The following is a 23,693-nucleotide window of genomic DNA, read 5'->3' on the forward strand; positions in this document are numbered from 1 at the left end:
GTTTTCCTGAAAAAAATCTTCAACGATAGTTGAATAGCAACACATAATCACCTACATTAAACTCACGGTTTTGTATCCTTTTGTCATGCCATCTTTTAACTTTTTCTTTAAACAGTTTGGCATTCTCATAAGCCTGGGTTCTCCATTCATCAAGTGAGCTAATGTCAAATAACCTCTTCTCACCGGCAACCTTGAAATCATAATTGAGCTCTTTAATGTCCCAATATGCCTTATGTTCTAGTTCGAGAGGTAAGTGATATGCGTTTCCATAAACCATTTTATACGGAGACATACCCATAGGATTTTTATATGCAGTTCTATAGGCCCACAATGCATCATCAAGTTTCTTGGACCAATTCTTCCTAGATCTATTAACAGTCTATTGCAAAATTAATTTGAGCTCTCTATTACTCAATTCTACTTGACCACTAGACTGTGGGTGATAAGGGGATGCAATTCTATGATTAACATCATACTTAGCAAGCATTTTACGAAAAGCACCATGAATAAAATGTGAACCACCATCAGTCATTAAATATCTAGGGACTCCAAACCTCGGAAAAATAACTTATTTAAGCATCTTAATAGAGGTGTTATGATCAGCACTACTAGTTGGAATAGCTTCTACCCACTTAGTAACGTAATCAACAGCAACTAAAATATGTGTATACCCGTTAGAGGAAGGAAACAGTCCCATATAATCAAAGCCCCAAACATCAAATGTTTCAATAACGAGTGAATAATTCATAGGCATTTCTTGACGTCTACTAATATTACCAATTCTTTGACATTCATCACAAGACAAGACAAACTTACGGGCATCTTTGAAGAGAGTAGGCCAATAAAAACCAGATTGCAATACCTTATGTGCAGTTCTATCTCCAGCGTGATGTCCTCCGTAAGCCTCGGAGTGACACTTGCGTAGGATCTATTCCTGTTCATGCTCAGGTATACAACGTCTAATAACACCATCTACTCCTTCTTTATAAAGGTGTGGGTCATCCCAGAAGTAATGTCTTAGATCATAGAAAAACTTTTTCTTTTGCTGGTATGTGAAACTAGGTGGTATAAATTTAGCAACAATGTAATTGGCATCATCAGCATACCATGGAGCAGTATGAGAAGCATTAATGACATTTCGTTGTTCATCAGGAAAACTATCTTCAATAGGTAGTGGGTCATCAAGACCATTCTGTAACCTAGACAAGTTGTCTGCAACGGGGTTCTCGGCTCCCTTTCTATCAATAATATGCAAATCAAATTCTTGTAGCAAGAGAACCCATCTAATAAGTCTAGGTTTAGCATCTTTCTTTTCCATAAGATATTTAATAGCAGCATGATCAGTGTGAACACTTACTTTAGAATCAACAATATAAGGTCCGAACTTATCACATGCAAATACAACTGCTAAAAATTCTTTTTCAGTAGTAGCATAATTTCTCTGGGCATTGTCTAGAGTTTTACTAGCATATTCGATAACATTTAATTTCCTATCAACTCTTTGTCCTAGAACAACACCTACAGCATAATCACTAGCATGACACATAATTTCAAAGGGTAGATTCCAATCAGGTGGCTGAACAATAGGTGCAGAAATTAATACTTTCTTAAGTATTTCAAATGCTTCTACACAATCATCATCAAAGACAAAAGGAATATCTTTTTGTAAGAGATTAGTCAGAGGCCTAGAAATTTTTTAGAAGTCCTTAATGAACCTCCTATAAAAACCGGCATGACAAAGGGAACTTATTATACCTTTAATGTCCTTGGGACACGGCATCTTTTCAATAGCATCAACTTTAGCTTTATCAACATCAATACCTTCTTCAGAAATTTTTTGCCCCAAGACAATACCTTCATTAACCATAAAGTGGCACTTCTCCCAATTCAAGACAAGGTTAGTTTCTTCACATCTCTACAAAACTCGATCAAGGTTGCTCAAGCAATCCTCAAAAGAAGTTCCATATACGGAGAAATCATCCATGAAAACCTCAACAATCTTTTCACAAAAATCAAAGAATATAGCCATCATGCATCTTTGAAAGGTAGCAGGTACATTGCATAAACCAAAAGGCATACGTCTATAAGCAAAGGTACCGAAAGGGCAAGTAAAAGTGGTCTTTTCTTGATCCTCTCTTGACACAGGTATTTGAGAGAAACCAGAATAACCATCTAGAAAGCAAAAATGTGTATGTTTAGATAATCTTTCTAGCATTTGATCAATGAAAGGTAAAGGGGAATGATCCTTTTTAGTAGCTTTATTTAATTTGCGGAAATCAATTACCATTCTATAACCTGTAATAATTCTTTGTGGGATCAATTCATCTTTATCATTAGGAACAACAGTAATACCTCCCTTCTTAGGGACACAATGGACAGGAGCCTTACCCACTGACTATCTGCAACGGGATAAATTATACCTGCCTCCAGAAGCTTTAGTATTTCTTTCCTTGCCACTTCTTTCATTTTAGGATTTAACCACCATTGGTGATCAACAACCGATTTATCATCTTTCTCCAATTTTATTTTGTGCTGGCATAGAGTGGGACTAGTGCCCTTAAGATCATCAAGAGTATATCCAATAGCAGCACGGTACTTCTTCAGAGTTTTCAATAATTTCTTTTCTTCATGCTCTGAAAGGTTAGCACTAATAATAACATGATATATCTTCTTTTCATCAAGATAAGCATATTTAAGAGTATCACGTAATGGTTTAAGTTTGAACACGGGATCACCCTTGGGTGGAGGAGGATCCCCTAGGATTTCAACAGGCAAGTTGTGTTTCAAAATAGGTCCCTGTTTAAATAATACTTCATCTATTTCCCTTATTTCATTCATAAACATATCATTTTCATTGTCTAGCAAATATTGTTCTAAAGGATAATTAGGAGGCATGGCAATAGAAGCAAGACCAATAATTTCATCTTTACTAGGTAATTCTTCATCACGGGGTTGTCTATGAAATTTAGCAAAATTAAACTCATGAGACATATCCCCCAAACCAATAGTAACAACATCCTTTTCGCAGTCTATCCTAGCATTAACAGTATTCAAGAAGGGTCTACCAAATATAATGGGACAAAAGTTATCTTGTGGGGAACCAAGAACAAGAAAATCAGCAGGATATTTAACTTTCCCACATCAACATCTCTAACAATCCCAACTGGTGAAATAGTATCTCTATTGGCAAGCTTAATTGTAACATCAATTTCTTCTATCTCAGCAGGTGCAATATCATGCATAATTTCTATATATAGAGTGTAAGGTATTGCACTGACACTGGCACCCATATCACACAAACCATGATAACAATGATCTCCTATCTTAACAGATATAACAGGCATGCCTACCACAAGTCTATGTTTATTTTTAGTATCTGGTCTAGCAATTCTAGCAGCTTCTTCACAGAAGTAAATAACATGCCCATAAATATTATCAGCCAAGAGATCTTTAACCATAGCTATACTAGGTTCAACTTTAATTTGCTCAGGAGGTTTGGGTGTCTTAATGTTACTTTTATTGACCACGGTTGAAGCTTTAGCATGATCCTTTATTCTAACAGGGAAAGGTGGTTTCTCAATATAAGCAGTAGGAACGACAGGATCATTATAAGTGATAGTCTTTTCTTCAACTTTAATAGGTGCAACTACTTTTACTTCAACGGGAGGATTATATTTAAACCACTTCTCCTTAGGGAGATCAACATGAGTAGCAAAGGATTCACAGAAAGAAGCTACTATCTTAGAGTCAAGTCCATATTTAGTGCTAAATTCACGGAAAACATCGGTATCCATAAAAGATTTAACACAGTCAAACTTAGGTGTTATACCTGACTCCTTTCCTTCGTCGAGATCCCAATCTTCAGAGTTGCGTTTAATTCTTTCCAATAAAAACCATTTGAATTCAATAGTCTTCATCATAAAAGAGCCATTACAAGAAGGATCGAGCATGGAGCGATTATTGAGAGAAAGCCGAGAATAAAAATTTTGAATAATCAATTCTCTTTAGAGCTCATGATTGGGGCATGAATATAACATTGACTTAAGCCTCCCCCAAGCTTGAGCGATGCTTTCTCCTTCGCGAGGCCAAAAATTATATATATAATTACGATCACGATGAACAAGATGCATAGGATAAAACTTCTGATGAAATTCCAATTTCAATCGGTTGTAGTTCCATGATCCCATATCATCACATACCCTAAAACCATGTCAATGCCTCTCCCTTCAAAGATAAAGGGAAGATCTTCTTCTTGATAACATCCTCGGGCATACCTGCAAGCTTAAATAATCCACAAACTTCATCCACATAGATTAGGTGCAAATCGGGATGTAATGTTCCATCTCCTGTAAAAGGATTAGCTAGCAGTTTCTCTATCATACCTGAAGGAATTTCAAAGTAAACATTTTCAGTAGGTTCAGTAGGTTGAGGAGCAACTCTTTGCTCTACTGGTCGGGGTGAAGATACCCCGAACTAGCCCCTCAAAGGATTGTGTTCCATAGTAACAAGTGACAGTAAATTTCAGCACACTATATAAACTTTTCCTTACCAAATTCCACCTACTAAAGGCGCTTCACTCCCCGGCAACGGCGCCAGAAAAGAGTATTGATGACCCACAAGTATAGGGGATCTATCGTAGTCCTTTCGATAAGTAAGAGTGTCGAACCCAACGAGGAGCAGAAGGAAATGATAAGCGGTTTTCAGCAAGGTATTCTCTGCAAGCACTGAAATTATCGGTAACTGATAGTTTTGTGATAAGGTAATTTGTAACGGGTAACAAGTAATGAAAGTAAACAAGGTGCAGCAAGATGGCCCAATCCTTTTTGTAGCAAAGGACAAGCCTGGACAAACTCTTATATAGAGAAAAGTGCTCCCGAGGACACATGGGAATTATCGTCAAGCTAGTTTTCATCACACTCATATGATTCGCGTTCGTTACTTTGATAATTTGGTATGTGGGTGGACCGGTGCTTGGGTGCTGTCCTTTCTTGAACAAGCATCCCACTTATGATTAACCCCTATTGCAAGCATCCGCAACTACAAAAGAAGTAATAAGGTAAACCTAACCATAGCATATAACATATGGATCCAAATCAGCCCCTTACAAAGCAACTCATAAACTAGGGTTTAAGCTTCTGTCACTCTAGCAACCCATCTTCTACTTATTACTTCCCAATGCCTTCCTCTAGGCCCAAACAATGGTGAAGTGTCATGTATTCGACGTTCACATAACACCACTAGAGGAAAGACAACATACATCTCATCAAAATATCGAACGAATACCAAATTCACATGACTACTTATAGCGAGACTCCTCCCATGTCCTCAGGAACAAACGTAACTACTCACAAATAATATTCATGTTCATAATCAGAGGGGTATTAATATGCATAATGGATCTGAACATATGATCTTCCACCAAATAAACCAACTAGCATCAACTACAAGGAGTAATCAACACTACTAGCAACCCACAGGTACCAATCTGAGGCTTTGGGACAAAGATTGGATATAAGAGAGGAACTAGGGTTTTACAGGAGATGGTGCTGGTGAAGATGTTGATGGAGATTGACCCCCTCCCGATGAGAGGATCATTGGTGATGACGATGGCGATGATTTCCCCCTCCCGGGGGGAAGTTTCCCCGGCAGAACAGCTCTGCCGGAGCCCTAGATTGGTTCCGCCTCGTGGCGATGGAGTTTCTTCCCGAAAGCTTGCTTATGATTTTTTGTCGGACGAAAGACTTCATATAGCAGAAGATGGGCACCGGAGGCCTTCTAGGGGGCCCACGAGGCAGGGACGCGCCCCCACCCTCATGGCCAGGGTGTCGGCCCCCGCTGGTGGATTCTTTCGCTAGTATTTTTTATTAATTCCAAAAATAACTTCCGTGAAGTTTCAGGACTTTTGGAGCTGTGCAGAATAGGTCTATAATATTTGCTCCTTTTCCAGCCCAGAATTCCAGCTACCGGCATTCTCCCTCTTCATGTAAACCTTGTAAAATAAGAGAGAATAGGCATAAGTATTGTGACATAACATGTAATAACAGCTCATAATGCAATAAATATCGATATAAAAGCTTGATGCAAAATGGACGTATCAGCAAGCTTCTGCATTTCCTTGAGGGTTTGCGGTGGACTCATGTCTTCAATGGCCTTGACCTTCTCCGGGTTGGCCTCGATCCCCCTGTGGGACACAAGGAAGCCCAGCAGCTTGCCGGAAGGGACGCCAAACACGCACTTCTCCGGGTTGAGTCGCAAGTCTACCTGGCGGAGGCTTTCAAAGGTCTCCTCCAGGTTTTGGATCAAGGTCTTAGCCTCCCGAGACTTCACCACGATGTCGTCGATGTAGGCTTCGGCGTTTCTCCCGAGCTGCCGACCCAAGGCGATGGGCATTAGCCGTTGGAAGGTCGCGCCAGCGTTGCGTAGCCCGAATGGCATGCAAGTGTAGCAGTACACCCCGCACAGGGTCAGGAAGGCTGTCTTCTCCACATCTTATACCGCCATCTTGATTTGGTGATATCTTGAGAACGCATCAAGGAAGCACATCAAGTCGCACTTGGCGGTGGAGTCGATGATCAGGTCGATGCGTGGGAGCGGGAACAGATCTTGGGGGCAGGCCTTGTTGAGGTTGGTGAAGTCGACGCACATTCGCTCCTTCCCGCCCTTCTTGGGCACAACGACGGGGTTTGCCAGCCACTCGGGGTACCGAACCTCACGAATGACACCCGCAGCCTGCAACTTGCGGGTCTCTTGGACGATGAAAGCTTGCTTCTCCGTGGACTATCGCCTTGCCCTCTGCTTTACGAGGCATACATTGGGGCACACCTTCAAGTGGTGCTCTATCACTCCTCTTGGGACCCCTACCAGCTGATCGGGCTCCCAAGCGAACACTTTCTTGTTTGCACGCGGGAACTTCACCAGTGCCTCCTCCTGATTAGGCTTGAGGTTGGCGCCTATGGTAAAGGTTGACCCCGAGGATCCATCCTCCTCGACTGGCACTTGCTTGGTTTCCGCCTTGTCTTGAGTGAAAAACTGCTTCTTCTTGGTTGGTGTGGCCCCCTTGGCCTTGGAGGTGTCCGCGTCGGCGGGCTGTGCTGTCGCGGTGGTCTTGAGGGCAAGCTTGAGCATCATCAAGGCTTCCTTAGTGTCCCCGGCTACCGTGAGGACACCCTTGCTCCTGGTCATCTTCATGAGGTTGTAGGCCGGATGGGTCGCCGCCATGAACTGAGCTAGGGCCGGGTACCCGAGGATGGCGTTGTACGGGAGGCCGATGCGGGCGATGTCGAAGTCGATGAGCTTGGGGTGGTAGTTGTCGCGTGTGCCAAAGGTCACGGGGAGGCGGATCCACCCCAGGGAGTGGGCGGAGCCTCCACCAACCACTGAGAAGGGCTTACTAGGGCAGAGCCGCTCGGGCGGTACGTGGAGAAGGCTGAAGGCCTCGACAGAGAGCACGTTGACGCCGGCGCTGCCGTCGATGAGCGTCTTGGTGATGGACACGTTGCAGATGGTGGGTGTGCAAAGCATTGGGAGCACACCTGAGCGGACGGTGGAGACGGGATGGTCCCCTAAGTCGAAGGTGAGGTCGGCCTCGGGCGCGGCCCAGCCTGGCGGAGCTCCTGGGCGCTTGATGGGGCGCCGATCTCGCGAAGGAACGGCTTGACGTGACAATCCGAGGGTGGTGCTTGCGAGCCACCGAGGAGGGCCGCAACCGCGTGATGCGCCGGCGCCGCGTAGCGCGCAGCGAAGAGTCCACGCAACTCCTCCCAAGATGCCACCGTGGATCTGGGGATGTTGAGCAGCCAGGCGCGCGGTGCGCCAGCGAGGGCCGTGGGAAGCCAGTTGGCCATGACCTTGTCGTCGGCCCCGACTTTAAGGATGGCCTCCTCATACGCCAGCAGGAAAGCCAACGGGTCCGCCGCACCGTCGTAGCGCGGCGGCATCTCCGGCTTGAACTTGGGTGGCCACTGCACCCGCCGCAAGGCGGGAGCAAGGGCTCGGAGCCCCCAGGCGTTGCCATGGGCGTCCGTAGATCTGGTTGGAAGAGCGACAGCGGTCATGGGGAATGGGCACGCGGGTGGCGGAGCGTGAACCAACGGAAGGAAAACTCCGGCGCACCCCTACTTGGCACGCCAAATGTCGGATCTCGGGTTCCGGCCAAACCCTCAAGGTTTGAACACTGGGGTGCGCACGAAGATCTCCCCCTACCGAATCACGCCCTTAACCTCGCTACGATCTCTAAGGCTAGCTCGACGAACTCGCAACACAAGAGACACAAGAGTTATACTGGTTTGGGCCACCGTTGTGGTGTAATACCCTACTCCAGTGTGGTGTGGTGGATTGCCTATCGGGGTGAGGATGAATAGTACAGGGGGAAGAAGAGCCTCCTGAGGTGAGGTGTTCTTGTGCTTGGTGGATGTGTGGATGATCTGAATCAGCTCAGGCTAAGTTGCCTAGTACTGTGGTGGCTAGTCCTATTTATAGAGGCCCTGGTCCTCTCCCCAAATATTGAGCGGGAAGGGAGCCAACAACGGCCAATTTGAAAGGGGGCGGCTAGTACAAGCTATCCTGACAAAAGCAGTCTTCGCCTGCAAAAGGCTCTGGCGGTGACGCCGCCTTGGGCTCCATGGTGACCTCCGTCTCGCCGTCCTGTTGGTCTTGGTCTCGTTGCACCGATGTGGAAACCTTTGCTTCATGCCTCGGTACTCCTCGCCTGCGCTTGCCTCCTTAGCACCAAAGAGGAAACAAGGACACTGTGCGCGCTGGCGCCCGCCTGGTCTCGATTGTCATGGCTCACGTCACTGGAACCTCGTGAGGTTTGCCTCGCCTTGATCTCTCCGCCCCTCGTGAGCCAGCCTGGTGAGGCCGCTCCCGAGGAGGTCTTGCGTCGCCCGCCTCGCGAGGTTTGGCCCCTCGCGAGGGTCTTCGATGCTTCTTGGTGAAGATGGGCCGTACTGACCCGCTCGCAGAGCCACGCCGTGGGCCGCAGGCAAGAAAGTCTGGGGACCCCCGTTCCCAGAACGCCGACAAGTTCTTTATGACTAATGTTGAGTCCATGGATTATACGCACTCTCACCCTTCCACCATTGCTAGCCTCTCTAATACCGCGCACCTTTCGCCGGTATCATATACCCACCATATATCTTCCTCAAAATAGCACCATACCTACATATTATGGCATTTCCATAGCCATTCCAAGTTATATTTCCATGCAACTTTCCACCGTTCCGTTTATTATGACACACTCCATCATTGTCATATTGCTTTGCATGATCATGTAGTTGACATAGTATTTGTGGCAAATCCACCGTTCATAATTCTTTCATACATGTCACTCATGAGTCATTGCACATCCCGGTACACCGCCGGAGGCATTCATATTGAGTCATATTTTTGTTCTAAGTATTGAGTTGTCATCCTTGAGTTGTAAGTAAATAAAAGCGTGATGATTATCATTATTAGAGCATTGTCCCAGTGAGGAAAGGATGATGGAGACTATGATTCCCCCACAAGTCGGGATGAGACTCCGGACGGAAATAAAAAAAGGCCAAAAAAAGGAGAAAAGGCCCAAATAAAAATTTAAAAAATGAGAGAAAAAGAGAGAAGGGACAATGCTACTATCCTTTTACCACACTTGTGCTTCAAAGTAGCACCATGATCTTCATGCTAGAGAGTCTCCTATGCTGTCACTTTCATATACTAGTGGGATTTTATGTTATAGAACTTGGCTTGTATATTCCAATGGTGGGCTTCCTCAAAATTGCCCTAGGTCTTCGTGAGCAAGCAAGTCGGATGCACACCCACTTAGTTTCTTTGGTTGAGCTTTCATACACTTAAAGCTCTAGTGCATCCGTTGCATGGCAATCCCTACTCACTCACATTGATATCTATTGATGGGCATCTCCATAGCCCGTTGATATGCCTAGTTGATGTGAGACTATTTTCTCCTTTCTGTCTTCTCCACAACCACCATTCTATTCCACCTATAGTGCTATGTCCATGGCTCACGCTCATCAATTGCGTGAAAGTTGAAAAGGTTTGAGAACATCAAAAGTATGAAAAAATTGCTTGGCTTGTCATCGGGGTTGTGCATGATTAAATACTTCGTGTGATGAAGATAGAGCATAGCTAGAGTATATGATTTTGTAGGGATAACTTTCTTTGGCCATGTTATTTTGAGAAGACATAAATGCTTGATTAGTATGCTTGAAGTATTATTGTTTTTATGTCAACATTAAACTTTTATTTTGAATCTTTTGGATCTGAACATTCATGCCACAATAAAGAAAAAATTACATTGAAAAATATGTTAGGTTGCATTCCACATCAAAAATTCTGTTTTTATCATTTACCTACTCGAGGACGAGCAGGAATTAAGCTTGGGGATGTTGATACGTCTCCAACGTATCTATAATTTTGTATGTATTCATGCCATGTTTATAATATTTCTACATGATTTTGGTATGATTTGGTTAGAACTAACCCGGACTGACGCTGTTTTCAGCAGAACTACCGTGGTGTTGTTTTTGTGTAGAAATAAAAGTTCTCGGAATGCGCTGAAAATCAATGGAGATTTTTTCTAGAAAATATAAAAAGTAATGGAACTAAGATTTACCGGAGGGGAGTCCCATGGGCCCCACGAGGGTGGAGGGTGCGCCCACCCCCCTGGGGCGCGCCCCCCAACCTCGTGGACTCCCTGTGGGACCCCCTGACTTGTTCCCGACGCTAACTTCTCCTATAAATCCCCAAACTTCCAGAACATAACCTAAATCGGGAGTTCCGCCGCCGCAAGCCTCTATAGCCACCAAAACCCAATCGAGACCCTGTTCCGGCACCCTGCCGGAGGGGGATCCCTCACCGGTGGCCATCTTCATCATCCCGGCGCTCTCCATGACGAGGAGGGAATAGTTCACCCTCGTGGCTGAGGTTATGTACCAGTAGCTATGTGTTTGATCTCTCTCTCATGTTCTCGTTTTGGCATGATCTTGATGTATCACGAGCTTTGCTATTACAGTTGTATCTTATGATGTTTCCCCCTCTATCTCTTGTAATGGATTGAGTTTTCGCTTTGAAGTTATCTTACCGGATTGAGTCTTTAAGGATTGAAGAACACTTGAGGTATGTCTAGCATTTGCTTATGTGTGGTGACAATGGGATATTCACGTGATCTACTTGATGTATGTTTTGGTGATCAACTTGCGGGTTTAGTGACCTTGTGAACTTATGCATAGGGGTTGGCACACGTTTTCGTCTTGACTCTCTGGTAGAAACTTTGGGGCACTCTTTGAAGTTCTTTGTGTTGGTTGAATAGATGAATCTGAGATTGTGTGATGCATATCGTATAATCATAAACGCGGATACTTGTGGTCACATTGGAGAATCTAGGTGACATTAGGGTTTTGGTTGATTTGTGTCTTAAGGTGTTATTCTAGTACGAACTCTAGGATAGATCGAACGGAAAGAATAGCTTCGTGTTATTTTACTATGGACTCTTGAATAGATCGATCAGAAAGGATAACTTTGAGGTGGTTTCGTACCCTACAATAATCTCTTCGTTTGTTCTCCGATATTAGTGACTTTGGAGTGACTCCTTGTTGCATGTTGAGGGATAGTTATATGATCCAATTATGTTATTATTGTTGAGAGAACTTGCACTAGTGAAAGTATGAACCCTAGGCCTTGTTTCCTAGCATTGCAATACCGTTTACATTCACTTTTATCACTTGCTACCTTGCTGTTTTTATATTTTCAGATTACAAAAACCTATATCTACCATCCATATTGCACTTGTATCACCATCTCTTCCCCGAACTAGTGGACCTATATAATTTACCATTGTATTGGGTGTGTTGGGGACACAAGAGACTCTTTGTTATTTGGTTGCAGGGTTACTTGAGAGAGACCATCTTCATCCTACGTCTTCCACTGATTGATAAACCTTAGGTCATCCACTTGAGGGAAATTTGCTACTGTCCTACAAACCTCTCCAGTTGGAGGCTCAGCAACGTCTGCAAGAAGAAGATTGTGTAATAGACATCATGTATCGAAACTCAAACAGATAAGAACAAGCAAGACTCAACATGGTTTCCATTGAACCATCATATGGACTCGACTGTGCATAGGGGGTACACGACTCATCCTACCCTAGGGGTTCTGGAACTCCGTAGTCGTGCTTTGCTCCGTGTCTCGTGTAGTCTTATGGATTTTCCTCAGGTGTCACTACGTCTCTTGTAGTTGTTCGATGAAACAATCGAGGTTGAGCCTGAAGAGTCTTCAACAACTTCTTGCATGTTGGAGTGATGGGGTGAAGGTGGCTCCTCGTAGCTGGCATTGACTTGGTCTTCTCTTGTCTTCTTAATCATGATGTTCCCTTTTTCTTTCTAAGGCATTAAGGGTACAAGGTAGGAAATCTTTTATGTAATGACACTAACAAGGCATAGTAGAGGTCCAATCTGCCGGTCATACTGTTGACAGTATCATCATCAAAAGTGGGGGATGCCGAGAACCGTTTTTCCTGCTCACTATGGTGAGGCGGACCAAATGGCGAGGTTCTCATCCACCGGTGGTTGCCGACACAACAATGATAAGGACATGGTTGGTCTACTAGCGATGTATATCATGATCTTACATATCCTATGCCCTGATCATTGTATGCCAAGGTTGCATCGTCCTAGGGCAAATTCAAATGTGTCAGCATCCTCTGGGTCTTCATGTCCTCATTCCTCGATGGCGTATCTTCTGTTGGCATCGTCTCGCTGTGGTGTCACCAATCTTGTGTTCAGAAGAGGTGTGTGAGTGTCTGGGAAGGCGTAATCCTTCTAGATTATCCACGAGGATTACAAGGAATCCCTTGGTCAGGGGCATAAGGATTCTAGCGACCATTTAAAATTTTGAAGGGGAAGAGATAGATAAGAAAAGTATATCTTAGTTTTTGAAAAACTGAGAAGGGGAAGAGAAGTATAGATAGTTTTTTTGCAAATTAGTAATAGTTTTGAAAATAGTCCTACCCTAACTAACGACCATGCTAACTAAGGCTTCCTACAGTCAACATGGCTCTGATACCAGCTCTGTGGGAATCCCGACTCATAAATCGTGATCACCGAATGCACGTGTACAATGATCCCAGAGATCAATGCTCACTAAACACACAGAAGCTAGATAACAAGAGTCTTACATCCATACATACCGTATTACACAAGTAGGACCATTACGGTCAAGTCTTGAGTATATCATCGCAGCGGAAATCTTCGTTGATAAGTAGAACCCATGCCATCTGCCTTAACCCTACACGAATTCTGACTGGGAAGCGTCCTAACTCGCATGTTCGTCACCAAAGAAATCTTCATCTTACTCCCATTCTTTCATGCCTGGCCAAGTAAATAGCCAAGGACAAGCCAATTAGTACTTTTGAATGTACTCGCAAGCAACCCATGTTTCGGTTCAAGGTACAACAATGCATGATATAGGTTAAAAAATTGCAGAAAGCTAGTTTTGAGTGCTATGACATGTTCAACACCTTGTAAGACATGCATCATGAGAAATCAAGTACCCATGAGAACAGGTTACATATATCAACATAAATAGAGTTGGAAACAATCCAACTTAATCATCATGTCAAGTATTTTGACGTGACACAGGTAGTTCTTACCACTTATCCATACACACTCACCGGGTTTCTGTAACATGTGGACGTAGCCCAAGAGCGGTTACCCAACTATCCTTGACCGTGGACACAGCTATTCGAATAGTTTTACACTATGCAGAGGTTGCACACTTTACCCACAAGATCCGGGAAGCCTTCGTGTCATCCACGACCCGCGCTATATTACATACCCGAGGTAAGGACCCGAACATTATCTTTCCCTTGACAGCACTAACAAAGAGTCCACTCGTTGGCCCTTGTCCTCATGATGTACATCATACGAGACTCACTCGAGATCGTACAATCCGAGAGGGGACACCACTGTGTGCCCGGTGTCTATAAAAACAGCCATAGTCGCCCTACCTGGCACGACTCCATATCGAGAGGGTAACTCATACTCTCCCGCCACTAGTAATGCGAGCTCCCTGCTAGTATTGTCCAACTTAATCAACAAAGCCCCGTACCGTAAGGAGTATTGTGGTTGTACATGTAAGGTTGGAATGACGGTCGCAGCTTAAACCAATCCATTTTTGAAAATCACACCGACACAACTTGCTCCGGTACACCACTTCTTTCTCAACTGGCTACCTAGCTCATTATCATCATCTCCCTCGGCCATTAGTGACACCCGATGGGGTTTTCGAAAAGTCTTTGAAAACAAACTTGCCTCCATCACCATGCATATACCTGTCCCCTTTGCGTAGCACTACTTAGCATTCTAGCTAATCCCACCCGCATGACCCTCATAGAAAGGTAGGGTCATGCACCATGCAAGTATCAACGAGGAAAATAACGGGGGCAATTCCACCGAAGTGGTCACCACATCATCATGACTTCGATGCAAACAATATAAATGCCATATGACATGCATGAAAAGGGTTTCATAGACATGGTCAAAGGGCTGCTTTCCTGGTTCATCAGAGTCTTCAAGTCTTCTGTTCCTTCTCCAAATACTCCGTCTATTGTCAACTAAGATCAGAAACAATCACAATAAGTGACACAACAAGGCAAAAACAAAAGTGCTCTAAAAATGTGAGTTGGACTTTTCTAGGATATCCTTGGTCATATGAAAAATGACCAAAGTGATTTCGTTGGGATTGGATCAGTAGATATTTTTGAACATTTCAATATGATGGAAACAAGGGACTTATGGATTTGCAGGAAGTGTACAGAAACATATTTTTGAAAAATGAGCAAAGGCACCCATTTCACAAAGCATGATTTTCAAAGCATCTAGGAGTTGGTTTCACTGTATTTGGAGTTGAAATGAATTTCTTAGGAATTTGCAAAGTTGGCTAAACATGGATAATGGAACAATATTTCATGTGGTATAGAAAGTATTGGAAACAAATGTTCAAAAACTAAGTTTTGAGCTCATAAGTATCTAGGAATTCCAATCATGGCATTTGGTTTAAATTTGAGCTCTCTATGATTTTTCTAAAGTTTATCACAGAAATGGAAAAATGGGATTTGATAATTATTCATGAATAAAAAGTTTATGGAAAAATGAGCAAATTGCAGCATGTGATAGGGAATGAATTTATGAACTAGTAGAAATTTGACTAATCAACTTTGGAGTTAATTCGAATTGTTTATGGATTTCTGAAGTTCACTGAAAAAGAAAAAGATAAAGGATTTACCAAAATGGGTTGTATCTGGGCGGCGGCAGCGTGCACCGGGCAAGGTTTAGCGGCAGGGCGCCACTGGGCCGGCCAAGCGGCTCGGCCGCACGAGCGAAGGGGACACGTTGAAGGCGGCTTTCCGGGAGTGCGCATTTGCCCGGGGAAAGCGAAGCCAGCCGAAGGTGTTTCCACTTAAACGGGGGAGATTGCCGGCGACCTCGACCACCTCCCGCGGTGCTCGGCCCATCGTAGTGCTCAGCGGACCGGGCCGCATCCATCCGCAGGTGGCACCGTCGCCGAGGAGTGCCGGGTCTGGTAGGGCATCGGTCGCGGTGGACGAGGACGACCGCGAAGGCAGCATCGGTGCTACGCGGTAAGAGAAGTGGCGGCGAGGAGTGGGGGAGCTCTGTAGCCCAGCAGCGGTTCTCCTGGAGGTCGAATGAGAGGGGGAGAGGCCCCGGTTCACCGGAGCCAAGCGGAGATCGACGGTGATCGAGGCGGTGATGGAGAGGCAAGGAGAGCACGAGGGGGAGAGAGAGCTTGTCCGGGAGGTGCACAGGAGAGGGGGAGGGTGAGAGGAGGCCAGAGAAGAGCTCGGGGGCCTCTAAATAGAGGGGGTGTTGGTGCACCATGGACGCGGCCTAGGGAGCGCTCGGCGAGTTCTGCAGGGGGAGAAAGAGGGCAAGGGAGGAAGGGCCAGACAATGTTGCGTGTCGTGGACGTCGAGGTGACATCGGGAGACATGGCCCCGGCGCCCAAGGTTATCGAGTGCCTCGGAATGGGCAACCTACAGTGCGAGAGTGCACTGTAGCATGCTCCAGAGCGCGACCATGGCACACCTTGGCATTTTAATAGTGCCATGGGCATGTCCTCTAGTGTATGGGGGTTTTGGGGGGAAGTAAACAACGTCGAGATGGCCTTGGATGCCCTGGTGAACCACTGGGAGAGAGGTGGGGTTGAGAGAGTGTGAGAAATGGGCTGTCCAGAGAGGGAAAGTGAGGTTTTCACCCCTCAATCATTGAGCTCTGGTTGGGAGGGAGTTACTGGAGGTATAGTGTGACTAGATGAAGCTCTGGTAAAAATTTGAGCTCAAGGAGAATAGTGTAAGTGGTCAAAATGGAGACTTTGGAAAAATGTCAGAAGGTGTTTGATGCAAATTTGGGCAAGAAAATGAAGTCCAATTTATATGAGAATTAATAGGATCAAATGGCATATAGTAATGGGTTTGATAACCATGTTTGAGGTCATTTGGAGAAAGTTGCCAATGTAACCTTGGTAAACCCTAGAAATCAACAGAAATGGATTTTCCAAGATCTAGTCATGCAAATCTTTCTCCTTGATGCACCACTTGGTGTAGTGTCATCATTTGAGTATTTGATAATGTCCACAAAAATTGAGATCAAAAGGAGAAAGTAGGCAATGTAGAGTTGCTCAAATTTGGATATGGACAAGGATGGTTTTGGGGAACTTTTGTGAACCAAAACTATTTTTAATTGAACAGAACTTTGCAAGATCATCACATTAGGCATATGTGACTTGCTAGAATTTTCTTGGATTTGTTTGAAAATATTTCTTATAGAAATTTTTTGGATACTTGAAATGAACAGAAATGGTTTTGGAGGGTTTTGTCCAATATTTTGAACATGACCATGTGTTGAAACTCATATATGTGGAAAATATATGTCCAATGAGTCTCCCTACATTTTCTCAAATATTTTTGAAACTTTAAAATAATTTTTACCAATTAAAGACCATTTATGGCCTAAAGAAAAAGCCTTTAAATAAAATAGCAAAATAACTTTTAAAATAATAATTTTTTGGCTTTAGGGAGTCCTATATCTAATAGGATTCAAATATAATTTTTGAAAGATTTTTCACATCCCAGATTAAGTACTTGTTGTTCAAGCCTTAACTCAGGGGTTTTTGGAAAACCTAATTTAGAAAATACTTTTTGGCCAAATTATTTGTACAAGAAAATACTATTCTGGCCTATACACATGGCATGATCATTGGGAAAAGTTTTGGATCAAGGAGAAGGAGTATAAGAGTTGGAGGATTTATTTGATTTTTAGAGCACTTGCAAACAACAGATAAAAAATCCAATCAAGCAAAGTCCAAAACTCTCAAAAGTTTTTGCTAACCCACATTTTATCATGGTCTATTAGCTTAGCATTGTGGCCTGAAAATCAGCGTGTGACAGAGACGGTTATTCATTTAAATGAGAGAATAATAGTTGTTCTATTTATATGACTAATATCTTCTATGGTCATGCACCCTTGTAGAGTCGTCTATTTTTGTTGAATCTCGATTGTGGTGGTACACATATTCATAATATTGATGCCAAAAGACGCAAGTTCATAATGATAGTGCAACATATCTGTGGCACTGCCATTTAGGTCATATTGGTGTAAAGCGCACGAAGAAACTCCATGTAGATGGGCTTTTGGAATCACTTGATTATGAATCATTTGACACTTGAGAGCCATGCCTCATCGGCAATGTCGGATTCAGGGTTCCGCAGACCCTTGAGAGGTTCGAACTCTGGGGTGCGTGCGAAGGACTCGTCCTCCCCAATCTGCCTGCTCACTGAACCCACAGCCTAGCTAGATGAACCCAACGAACAAGAGACACAACAATTTATCCTGGTTCGGGCCACCATGCGGTGTAATACCCTACTCCAGCTTTGTGGTGGATTGCCTCGAAGGGCTGATGATGAACTAGTACAGTGGATGAACAGCCTCAGGAGGAGAGGTGTTCTTGAGCTCGACGATTTGGTGGATGAGAGGATGATCCGTCTGGTTTCCTTTTGTTTCTTCCCCTTTCTATGATGGTGGCTAAGTCCTATTTATAGTGGCCTTGGTCCTTTCCCAAATGTAGGCGGGAAGGGATCCCACAACGGCCAAATTTGAAGGGAGACAACTAGTACAAGTTATCCTGACAAAAGTACTCTTTGCCTCCAAAAGCCTTTGGTGGTGATGCCGCGGTGGGCTCCGCGATGACCTCCATCCTCCCGTCCTGGTGGTCTTGGTCTTGTTGCACCGATATGGAAACCTTTGCTTGATTCCTCGGGACTCCACACCTGCGCTTGCCTCCTTAGCACCAAAGAGGAAACTGGTACACTGAGCTCGCTAGCGCCTGCCTGGCCTTGGTCATCATGGCTCATGTCATTGAACCTCGCGAGGTGCGGCTTGGAAAGATATCTCCGCTCCTCGGGAGCCAGCCTCGTGAGGCTGCCCCCAGGGAGGTCTTGGTGTTGTCCGCTTTGCGAGGCTTGGCCCCTCGCGAGGGTCTTGGGTTGTTGTTGATGAAGCTGGGCCATACCAGGCCATTGATGGAGCCACGCCGTGGGTCGCAAGAAGGCAAGTCTGGGTACCCCCGTTCCCAGGACGCCGACAGTAGCCCCCAGGCCCAAGGCGCGCTCGAACTTGGCTTTGAGGTGAAGCCAAAGGGGCAAGTGTGGAGCACCGCGGGCCCTAACCGCCTGCGGCCTCGGTCGACGCATGGAGATCGATGGGGCGTGGGCGTCTCCGCTTCCCCACGCACTGCCTCGGCAACTACTCCTAGCTGACAAAAAGGCTGGCACCAGCCGCAAGGCCTTCATTGCCCTTCCTTCGTCTTGCTCCAAATCCACTTCTCGTTCTCGCCCAGAGAGACTCCAGATCCACCGCTACCTTTTCCCCAAGCTTGCAGTCGATGGCCACCGACAGGGCGAAGTCCGCACGCTCGCCCTACTGGTTTGAGCCTGCCCTGAGTGCGTCCACAGTCACGGAGAAGAACCTTGTCACCGTGCTCCGGGTGACGCCGGGCAGCAGCAATGAGGGGGAAGAGCCAGCGCTCCGGGCCGGCTCCGCCAAGCCGGAAACCTTTGACGGTACCTTCTATCCCTTCTTCTTGCACAACGTCTTCGCGGGGCTGGTCCCTCCTTTCTCCAGCTTCTTCTATGTCGGCCTTCGCAATTATAAGCTCCACGCCCTCCATCTTCATCCCAACTCTATCCTCCTCCTGTCGATCTTTGCCTTCTACTGCGAGGCGTTCGTGGGGGTGATGTCGTCTGTGGCGCTGCTCCGCCATTTCTTCTTCCTTCGGTTCAACGAGGGCCAGTGTTTGGGGTGTGCCAACTTCGTCGCGGCCAATGGCAGCAACGCGATTTCGCGAGCCGGGAAGAAGGTGGAGGACATTAGGAACAAGTGGATCCTCATGGACGCCAAGCGCTCCTACCCTCAGCTGGAGTTGCCGACTGGGCTGCCAGCACCTCACGAGGGATGGACTCAGGAAAAGCTCACCGATCCCCGGGTGGGGCAGTTGATGGAGAAGATGGTGGCCGATCTGAAGCCGGACGACCCGAAGGCGGAGAAGTTGACGGGGGCCATGATCGTCAAGGAGTTCCTGACGCAGCGCCTGGCTCCGCTCCACACGCACCCGCGCCCCTTGTGGGAGTTTAAGGGCACAGAAGACGACCGCCGGCTGTGCGCGGACGACTTGTCCAAGGAGGAGCTGGACAAGATCTTGCACGCCCTGCTAGGGAAGGACCAGGGCTACCCCCGGACTCTCATCTTCCGCTCTATCGTCGCCTAGATAGAGAGAAGATCGCCGCTGCCATGCCTGTCTTCGACGAGTGGGGGCTCGTTCCTCTGGAGCCTTCCCGGCTCCCGGGCCCCGTCATGCCGGTGTCCTCCGGCGAGTCTGACCAGGAGGAGAGGACAGACTCGGAGGCGAGCTGGGAGGGGGCGGGGAAGACCTCTCCCCCGCACCAGCCCGATCTCCTCCGCACCCTCTCCGATGATGACGACATCGGCGAGCACCCTGTCAGGGAGTCGTCACGCTCTGTCGGGGTGTCCACGAGATCGAAGGGCACCCCTTCGAAGGAGATGAAGCAAGGGGTGTCAATGAAGAGCAGGTCGGCACTAATCACACGAGGCAGTGCCTCCGCCTAGTCGACGGCCGAGACTACAGCACGCCCGGGCGCCGCGCCCTTGTACGGCACTGACGATCGCGCGCCAGTGCCCCAGTCCGCGAGGCCTGCGGGCATGGTGCTTCAGAAGAGGGCGAGGGATTACGCTGCTGTGGACCAGTAAGTGCTCCGCCTTGATCTTTGTTCCCTGTTCTTGTTGTAGTAACTTGCTGCCTTCCTCTTGCACGGTTAGGCCAATGCCGGTGGTGAAGAAGAAGAAGGAGATGGCCATGACCACCGAGACCCAGCAGTTTGTCGCGGCCGCGCCGTCTCTGGCACAGAAGGATGGTGATGGCCCGTGTGCTTCTGCAGCTGGGTCATCCTCGCGAGACTCGCAGGCCCGGCCTCAGGAGAAGGCGATCTCTATAGCCAAGCCGGCTCCGGAGACGCCCGCCCTCAGCTCGCCTGTTGAGGTCCAGATGGCTCCGGGGCCCCTGGCCCCGTCTGCTGCTGCTACCTTGCCGATCCTGGCGCCGATGCTGTCTCCTCCCCCTTCTATCACGCTGCTGGGCCGTGATCCTCTTGCTTCGCCTAGTGCTCTGGAGGAGGCCCTTTTGACGCTGAACCAGCTTCGCGATGACCTTCAAGGCGCCGACCGTCGCCTGGCGTCGGGGCGCCTAGAGCTGATCTCGGGGTGGCTGCGATCTGACGCGTCCGTCAAGGCTGCATGGAGCCAGGCCGTAGCCGCGGCTGCCTGCGATGTGGCATTGAAGGATGCCGAGGCTGCCGAGGAGCGCTGCCGGGTGGCGGAGGCCGAGCTGGAGACCATGCACAACGAGTGGGCCGCCGAGGCACGTCTGCGCGAGGCGCAGGAGAAGCTGAAGGCCCGAGAAGCTGCAGTCACCGATCTTGACACCGAGCTGGAGCAAGTGGCGCGGGTGCAGGCCGCATAGTGCGGCCGCCTGGAGAAGCTAAAGGAGGAGGTGGAGAAGGCCCGGCTGGAAGCCAAGGCGAAAGTCCTTGCCAAGGTTCTTCAGTCATCCAGAGGTGTATATTCTCATTCTTCCTAGATTTGGTATTATTAGTCATATCATATCGCCTTCAACTTTCTTGAGCAGAGGTCCCACAAGGCGCTACGGGATCTCTACGGGAGGGGGTTGAAGAAGCCGTTGGTGACTGCTGAGGAAGGCCCCACCGAGCTGCTCCCCCAGCTTGTCATGGCGCTCGAGGGCGTCGTTCTTTGGGTTGGCCCCATGGTGGAATGAGAAGCCCGCACGCTCTCCACCTCGGCCGTGACGCGCGTCTTCAGCCACCTCCACCTTCGCGACCCCAACTTCGACCTCGGAGCCTTGCTTGAGCATGTGGACCTGGAGCACTACACTGCAGCTGTCGAAGCCATGAAGGACTAGGTGGAGGCCCTGCTGCGGAAGTTCCTCACCACCGACCCTGCGCCCGCAGCTGATGGCACCGCCGACCCTCCGACCGCGACTGACGGCATAGGCGACGACGTCGTTGTTGATGACGGGGCACTCCTTGCGGGCGATGGCAGCGCCCAAGGCTGAAGAAGAAGCTCGCTGGTGGTGCTACCCTTCATCTTATTTCCTGCAACATGTATCGTGCCTCGTGGAGGCGTAAGAACTTATGTGCTCTGCACCTTTTAAGAAACAGTATGTCTTGTAATAATTTGCTAGGATTTCTGATTTCCTTCCCGTTTGCTTTGATGTTCTGCGTTGGTAGGGCCCAACCCCGCGCATACCTCGGCCACCGCTGGGTCGTCCGGATCACCAGGATGAGACCAAGGGGTGAGGGGCTACGTGACCAGTTAGGCTCCTGAGTTGCGATGCTCAGGAGTCCCCCTTGACGTACAAACAACCCTCGGGAAGGAGATGCAAGAGTAGGCCTTAGCGTTCTGCGTCAGCAGGGCCCGACCCTGCGCATACCTCAACTGCCGTTGGGTCTTCCGGATCGCCAGGACGAGACCAAGGAGTGAGGGGCTACGTGACCAGTTAGGCTCCTAAGTCGCGATGCTCAGGAGTCCCCCTTAACGTACGAACATACCTCCATACCTTTCCTCACCGAGGTCCCGCTCAGGACGGGCGCGTGACGACCAGGTCCGAGGGACCTGGCAGGGTGGCGTGACCTGACCGTAGCCCCCATGCCCAGCCCCCTCGCGCGAATCTCCCAAAGGGAAAGTGTTGTGATGAGGCTGGCCATTGAGCCTGGCGTCTCCCTGAGGTTAATGCGGCCATGGGCCACCTCCAGTTGTTTATCACCAGCGCGGAGCATGGTGCTTCCGCACTTGCACGGGCATAGCCGCTCCTCGACTTTGTCGACTGCCAGCACGGAGCATGGTGCTTCCACTGGTGCGTGGGTGGGGGCTCCCTCTGAGTGGAGCCCCCGGGGCGTGTACAACCCCGCCCTGACACGTGGCTTGCACGGCAGGGCTAGAGGAGGTGTGTCTGGGCACTCGTGAGCCAGCGCGGGACTCACGAGGCCCTGCCTCAAGGAGAGTTGCAGCTGAATTTGATTCGGAACACTTGTGATAGCCCTGCGAGATGGTTAGACAACCTGCGCCGAATGAATCTCTCGAGGTTATCGCACAAGAAGGCCAAACACCAACGACCCCGGGAGGTGACGTGAACGGGGCTGGCCCGCCAGACAAAGCTCAGCCATTGGGTTTATCGACGCAGCAGGGATGGACCCGAGCACAGACGCCATGCCCAGTCTTCTCATGCAAAAATCCTGATGAAAGACAACCGGCGCGTGGCTCCCGTGGTGACGAAGCACCGGGTCGCGCGCCCTAGCTCGTCTGCCCGCGATTAGCTCATGCGAGAACAAGGCACAAATGGCCATGGGAGGTGACGTACGCGGGATCTGGCCCATGAGCCAGAGCTAAGCCTCTTGGGTTTAGCAATGCTGCAGGGCGGACCCGAGCACAGACGTCGTGCCAGTCCTTAATCATGAGGCGGTCGTGGGTGGGTTTACAAGGGCGCACAACTTTCATGGCATCGAAGTACCGGACAGGAAGGTGATAATCATAAAGCAACTCATGGAAGGAGGTAAAGCTAGCTCTGATAGATGCAAGAACGATACATGCCACAGGGACAGACCCACACGGCCTAGGGATGATGTAGCCCGAGGGGCGCCCCCAACAGAGCGAGTAGAAGATGCAAGAAAGATACATGCCACAGGGACAGACCCATGTGATCTGGGGATAATGCTGCCCGAGGGGCGCCCCCAACTGAACAAACTGGAAAATGTCACCTGGCTCCGTTGCTGAAGAAATGTTGAAGTAGCTGAAGACGCATGCTGAAGAACTCGCTCCTCACGAGCCGCCTGGGTCCTGAACGTCGGGAGGCTCGGGAGGCTCGTGAAGAACCGTCGCCACCTCCGCCATGACCGTGTGGTGCCTGGCCTCCTGAGCCGCCATGATGCTCCATAGGCGGCGCAGGAAGGTAACAACCGCGCTCGGCAGGCCAAAGGGCATGCGAACGTAGTTGTGAGGTGGGCCCTCACACTGACCAACGTGCGATGGCCAGAAGCG

The sequence above is a fragment of the Triticum aestivum genome, chromosome 6D (genome assembly GCF_018294505.1).
Source record: "Triticum aestivum cultivar Chinese Spring chromosome 6D, IWGSC CS RefSeq v2.1, whole genome shotgun sequence".
Lineage (NCBI taxonomy): Eukaryota > Viridiplantae > Streptophyta > Magnoliopsida > Poales > Poaceae > Triticum > Triticum aestivum.